Consider the following 7,241-nt stretch of genomic DNA (forward strand, 5'->3'; position numbering starts at 1 on the left):
TCAATAGGTTTTTAATTGAAAAAAATTAATGAAAGTTTCTAGTTAGAACAACTATATAAACTATTACAACTTGAGAAAGAGTATATTTACCAGTTCTTTGAATTTAGCAAAAAATTTTCATCCATTATAATTTTTTGATAAATATGTTAAGAAGTAGTGATTAGAAATACATTAGTAAATTTAAATAAAATTTGACGCTAAAAATTCACTTGTAATATTAATATCGGATCAACTGTTTGATGTCATAAAAAAATTAACTATTTGAAGCAGAACCAAGGTGCATTTACCACTTGTAATATTTCAACATAATTTTCTCATCCATTATGAATATTTTCACAAAAATATTTATAAGTAGCAAGTAATATTATATTAGTAAAATATTAATTCAACTAAAATGTTGGAAACTAAAAAACGTTGATTGAAATTTTGGTACTGAACAAGTAAGGGGGAAATATAAGGAATTGAAATTTCATTTAAAGTCAATATTTTGAGGAGAGGCGCGGAAACACTTATAGCACTTAGAACCAAATAGCCAACACTACCAGTATCCTAAAGCCAACACTACCAGTATCACCGAACAAAACACCAGCAGTATCCTAAAGCCAATAGCCAACACTTAGAACCAACCGTAGCACACTGCTCCTTATCTCTGCCGAAACATCTCCTCGCCATCTCCTAATTGATCTTGGCTCGGAAATGATCAAATAGAAGACCACATTTAGCAGCAACTCTCTACCAAAAAGGTATGTCGATTCTCGGCGGAAGAAATCAGAAAATGAAGGAGGGTGGCGGACAAGGATTAGCAAAGAGAAAAACTATCGGGCAAGCCAACGGAAAAGAGAGGGAGCTTCGGCTGAGGAAAGAATAGCTACGAAAAGAGGAAAAACAGAGGGAAGGAAAGGAGAGCGGCGGAAAAAAAAAACAAAAGGAGAGAGTTGAAGTCAGAGAGAGGTAGACTAAGAGAAGAAAGGAAAAAAGAGAGGAAACTATGGCAGAAATAGAGCAAAAGTAAACCCCAGAAACCCTAGTCGACGGTGAGGTGAAGGAATCGTCCACTCAAGACATGAAAATAGTCGAAGCCCAAGCTGATGACGCGGCGGTTGGCGGTGCCGGCAGTTTAAAGCGCGTCAGAGATGAAGCTGACAAGGAGGGAGAGAACAACGAAGATGTCAAGAAGTTGAAGGCTGATGATAAGCACGTAGAAGAGGAGAGAGGCAGTTCAACGGCTTGATTGATGTCTACCCCAGCGGTCCTCATTGGATGCTTGCCTTGGAGAATTTTGCTTTGGCGAGACCGTGAGAGGTAATTTCTTCGTTTACAGTTCAATCTTCCTTCTGTGTTTTACATAGCCCGTGAATATATGTGTTTTATATGATGCTGGGATTGAAATCTATTTTGTTCTGATGAATTTTGGGGCTAGATATAATATCACTTGAACAAAGAATCATTGAAATTTTTAATGCTCATGACCTGTTTGATAAAAAGCCCGAACGAAAGTTTTGAACCAAAAGAGGGGATTTTGTGATTTTTTATTCAATAGGGACTCTGGCCAGTCCAAAGTTAGGCAGAATCCGTGCGTTTGCTAGTCGGGAAGAAAAAGAAAAGCCATGATTCTTGAAGTTGATTTTTTCCACTTTTTCGTTGTTGCATTCCGCGATGCTCAGAGCATTTTTGCTGTGCGTTTGCTAAGTACAATTGTCATGTTGATTGTTCAGGATTTTAGATCATATGTGCCTTATGTGTTAAATTGAACTGAAAGCTCTTGCTTATTGAACAATTTTGGGGCCGATTAACTTCAATTGGAGCAAAAGTCTGATGAAATTTCTAATGCCCCAACCTGTTCGACGAAATGCCTAACTAGATTCTGATTGAAAAATGTTTGCCCTGTTTGCTGGTTCACCGAGTAGCGTTTGGAACTAGAATGATATGATTTCTCCAAGTTGCCAGATTGGTTTGAGAATCTGAATGTAAATAGACAGCAATCTATTCGTTAGTACTTATGGGCTGTTTTCTCTTGTTTATCTCTTCCATTTCATAGGTTCCCTCTGTTTCATGTCTCTGTTTGATAAATTAGTCAGATGTTGAGAATCTTTTTAATGAGCGTGAGTCATGCCCAGAATGCACGTAACAAAAGTCTGCTGGATGGCAGTTTGTTGATGGGTGTTTCCTTTTCCTTGTTGGTTACTCACACGCCTATATGGCCGTCTTTCTTGATTCTCCTTCCTTGCATTCTGCTTGTGATGTCTTAAGTCTGTCTCTCATGTTTAACTTCGCTCTTGTTACATGAAGCAGTGAGTTCCGTTTAGCTGGAACCCTTTTTCTTTTATGCTTCACATTTCGCAATTCGTAAAGTCCGCGGCTTATAAATTTGTTGCACAGCAATTCACAAGCTCTATGTTCATTTGCATTTGTTAGCATTGAGGTTTATCCTTTGGGTTATGATCGTTTCATCATGATTAGTTTCCAGGTCTCCAAATGTATGAAGAAAATTTGTTGTTGTTTTCCTTTTCTGCTCACTTGCCGTTTTTTATGCTCCATGATGTTTCTTTTTCTCATTTTACTCTTGTTGTGAGTAAATCACCTTGAGTTTATAAAGTAAGTTCATGCATAACTTTGCTATCACTACTGGTCGTTGTGGACAGAGTAGGAAGATTTGATATCTGCTTACTAATTTAGGTTAGAAATGAACAGCAAAAACAAAGTACTGATTTAGCTTTTTGAATACTTGCTAAACATTAATGTCGTGCAATTTCTAGTTAAGCCTAATGATTTGCTATGTGTTGTCCTGATTCTAGTTTTTCTGTTTTGCAATGACATTTAGGCTTTAAAGCTCAAACGGAAACTTTGATGGCTCCTAATTACCGCCTTTACTCTGGAAAATCCTTTCTTTCCTTGTTGAATTTTATCATGGCACTGTCTTCTTCATTCCCTTTGTCTCTGCTGACCAAAGCTTCTGATTTCTTGTTAGAAATATGGTGCAGACAATTTGCTGTTCTGTCTCAGACCCTTCGTTTATGAAATTAGTTCCTACTTAGTTGCCAAAAACTGTTGTTCTGATGATATGTAAAGTTGCAGACGGAAATGGTAAAGTAATTCAAGTAAAGAACTAATTACTAGTAAATTAGCAAACATGAACCTGAAGAGGACCTAATTGTAGCGTTGACAGAATAACCATCTTCAAGAAGCCTTTTGATCAACCATGATACCAAAAGTCCAGTTCCACCTGTTACACATACTCTCCCCTTCTCCATCTTCTCCCCTTCCATTAATTTGTGTCCGTCTAGCCTTTAATACCAGTATAGTACTGTTTGGTCTCTTTGCAGTGGATTGTCAGTTTCAACTTGAAGAATTAATGTATTTCCAGTATAGTATTTCACTTGAAGAATACCAATATAGTATATGCGAAATGTATTTCCTTCAAGTAGTTAAAGGGAATCTTCCTTGTTAGTTAGACTTTTGTGCTGAGTCAACAATCAAGTAGTTATTTTGTTATTCTTGAGCTGTATAAGAATGCAGAAATCCGGATTGGGCAACATGGAAAAATCATTTTGAATAATATCTCTCTTTCTTCTTCCTCAAGTCTAGTTTCTCTCCCCCTTATCACTCTATTTCTGCTGCAATTGCTGCATTCATTACGGTGGTATCAGATTAGTGAATGCTTGTTACTTTTGTTGTTTATTTAGCAATTAGAGACTATTTTGCTTTTGTCACCTGATAACTTTACTACTTTATTGCAGATATATTGCTCATTTTGGAGGTTTTGAAGAAGATTAGCAGTACGGCTTACATGTCGGCTCAAAAACTGTGGTTATAGTGCTGTCTTAAGTTTAGAAAATGTTTCGGAAGCGCAGGAAATGTTTTGGGACTTGGAATATGTTTTTTAGTGCAGTCTTGACTTATATGAGTAGTATTTGTTCTACTCAAACTTATGAAACTATTTGTACTATGATGTTGCACTTATTTATGACATTTGAATATTTAATATGTTATTTTGGCATATTCTATTGTAACGGGTGCCGACGTTTGTTATTTATTAAACATTGCTGATGTTTTCATTTTTTAGATATTATTGTAGTAGGAAAGTCATGTGTAAGGTGTTGTAAATGAGTAGTATTTTTCTAGGCAAGATGTCTTTATTGACAATTGTTATTGTCACTCAATCAAAACTGTCTATTGATAAGGGATTGTAGCCACAGTTGATCAGGGGTTTATTGACAACAAAGTTGTCACTAATTCCCCTATGCCCTCACTACCATCCCTCCATGCATCATTGACAAGAGAAGGTGTCGTCACTAGATTTATAGCTTTTACTGATGATATGTGTTGACATAAAAAATTTCCTTCACTGACGACTCTAAGGTCGTCATTGTATACTTTCATTTTTGACTGAAGACATAGATTGTCATAAAAAAGCTTCTATTTACTGATGACTTTAAAGTCGTCACTGTATACTTTTACCGACGGAAATTCAGTGACGACCCTGCGACAACTGAAATGTTGTCAATAATGGTCATCAGTGACGACTTTTTGATTTTTTGTGACGAAAAGTAGTTATCACTGATGACCAAAATTCTTGTAGTGGTCTTAGCCCTCAGTTCTCGATTTTTGGTCCACTGCCGATCCTTGGTCACCTCCAAGACCTCAAGTTTGCCTACGCTCTTCAGTACAATCTCGACCACGTCTATTACCGTTCATATCTTATCACCAATCTAAAGGTGTGGGGCAAAGTTTAAATATACCTGTAAGCCATGAAATCAATTAAAAGCAAGTAAATTGTCATATGTTATAAAAGATCATATAGTTACATCAAATTAGAATAGGTTTATCAAATCATTTCAAAAGGAGAAGGGAAACGACAAGGTCATAACAGATCGTGCTGAGTTGCCAAGATACAAAACAACAAAAGGATTTTCCAATTTTACAAAGGATTGCCACTTCTAAAGTGCTAGTCTAGACTAGGTAAATTACAACCCCTATTTCTCGAGTGGGGTCAGTTCCATCCCCACTCATATTACTTCTAATACTCGGATTTCTCTCACAGCCATTAGCATTAATCACCTCTTCTGCCCCTCGATTGCTTTGCAGTGGATCTAGCAGACTGTCGAGTATTTTTTCTTTTCTTAGAAGCTCTAAGATAATTCGAAAACTTATGCTCAGTACTACCGTACCTCAGACATTTTCTTCTTTTTCTCCAGCACTCGGTCTCATTGTGGTTAATCTTGCTACAATATCTACAAGTTACATGAGAAGTCACGGTTTGATCAGTTTGAGAATTTCCTTTGTATTTCTTCTCCAATTCCACGTTCTTGCGTAGCAACTCAATTTTCTCTACATATTATTGTTTCCACCGTCCTTCCCAGTAGTCAGCCAATTTCTTTTGAAATTCTACCTCATTTCAAAGAATATCCATTTCCTTACGCATTTCTTCCAAATTTATCATCTTACCAGTTGGTTTAAGTCAACTGCTACCCGTTAGGCAAATCAAGGGTCCGAAATAAGTAACTATTTATGACAGCCCCACTTTCCCCTAAGGCGAACCAAAGGAGTTAGCGGACTGCCTACCCAACTCTCGCCAGGACTAACGATTCAGTTTCGGGACAAATACGTTTCGGGACATACAAACGCGAGTAAACAAGTAAAAATGTCAAAATAAAAAAAAATGAAACCGGAGTCGGCCATGAATAGTGTAAGGCCCAAAGACAACCTAAGAGGGGGGGTGAATTAGGTTGATTAAAATCTTAATCAAATTTATGCAATTTTTCTTTAATAAAAATTTACCTTCTTTTCTAGTAATGATCAACTAAGTAGATTAGAAGAAGAGAGCAATGTTGATTAGAAAAACAAGTATAGATAATCAATGAGAATTTTATTAAACAAAAAGAATAAGATAGAATATCAAACCGATTGTCTACCAAGCTTTCCTCAAACTTGAAGACCAATCACTAGGTTGAGCAACTTCTCTTTGATGAAAGATGATCAACTAGATGTACAATGGAGGGAGCACTTCCTCCTTGCCCTAAGCCTCACTTAGTCAAGCTAAGAAGTTTTACAATCACTCAGATAACTCTCAACAAAGCTACACTAATAAAACTTTCAACCACAAGAGAAATGCTCACAAGAAATTCACACCACTTGAAGAACAAATCTTGTCTTGGAGACTATTTTCAAGCTAAAATATCTCTTGAGATCTTGTAAACAAAGTGTGCAAAAGTTCCTCTCTGATTCAGAATCGTTTGTATTTAAAGGGAACCAAAAATGGGCTTCATTAATGCTTCCAACGGATAGAAGGCAGATGAAGAGTCAGATAGCCGTTGGGGCTGTCGGACGTCCGACAGCTTAGTCATCGTCCGATCCCATCGTCCGAAAATCAATCAAGTTGTTGTTCGGACGTCCGATGGAATTTTATCGTCCGACAGCTTCTGCATTCGAACGTTGGCAGAGAGTCATCAACACTTTGTGGAATTTTTAGGACGTCTGATACGATCGATGTGCGTCCGAGGAGTGCGTCCGATCCATCCGGACGTCCGATGCTTCCTCACGAGCGTCCGACAGAATTTCCTTCTTGATGTTCTTCATCCTTTCGGACGTCCGACATGAGTGTCCTGTTTTTGCTTCTTCTTTTGGTTGATTTTCATTTCTTGACATATTCGTACCTGATTCTTTGATAGGCAAAAAATACTAATATTTGAAGAGAGTTAGATAAACATTTCAAAGTACTTTGTGATCATCAAAACCAAGAATAACATTCTCCCCCTTTTTGATGATGACAAAACAATGGTTTGAAATGAGATTTGATGATTGCAATATAAGCTCCCCCTTTCTCAATTGACAAAAACTCCCCCTTACTTAGTGGATCATAGAGCAAAAATTTGAAAAACTCCCCCTCACTTGGCTAGCCTACCGAATTAATCAATTATCCAAAAACATAACAATTAAGCAGCCAACATCCAACATTTTACCAATTCAATCCATCAAGCCAATTCAATTAAATCATCAATCAATCCAATCCAGTCCTCTCCGCCTTTTTGTCATCACAAAAGGCCAATCAATCACATATATCACGGAGAACCAATAACAAAAACATTCATCACATCCACACATTCATCATTCAAAATACTTAAACATCCATCCACACATCCATAACCATTACAGCCATAATCATCCATCAAAAAGTACTAAACGAACACAACATAAACATAAGCATTACATCTACATATCCATTGTTGAACACCACAAACACT

General features: G+C 37.0%; 1 long non-coding RNA gene across 1 annotated transcript; it reads left to right on the top strand.

Annotated features, from left to right (window-relative positions):
- Positions 1-806: 806 nt before the first annotated feature.
- Positions 807-3,989, top strand: LOC113733754 (uncharacterized). Its single transcript, XR_003459136.2, has 2 exons — positions 807-1,302; positions 3,738-3,989. It is a non-coding gene; the product is annotated as an uncharacterized lncRNA (long non-coding RNA).
- The last annotated feature ends 3,252 nt before the right edge of the window (positions 3,990-7,241 follow it).

This window comes from Coffea arabica, chromosome 8e, assembly GCF_036785885.1.
Source record: "Coffea arabica cultivar ET-39 chromosome 8e, Coffea Arabica ET-39 HiFi, whole genome shotgun sequence".
In the NCBI taxonomy this organism is placed as follows: Eukaryota; Viridiplantae; Streptophyta; class Magnoliopsida; order Gentianales; family Rubiaceae; genus Coffea; species Coffea arabica.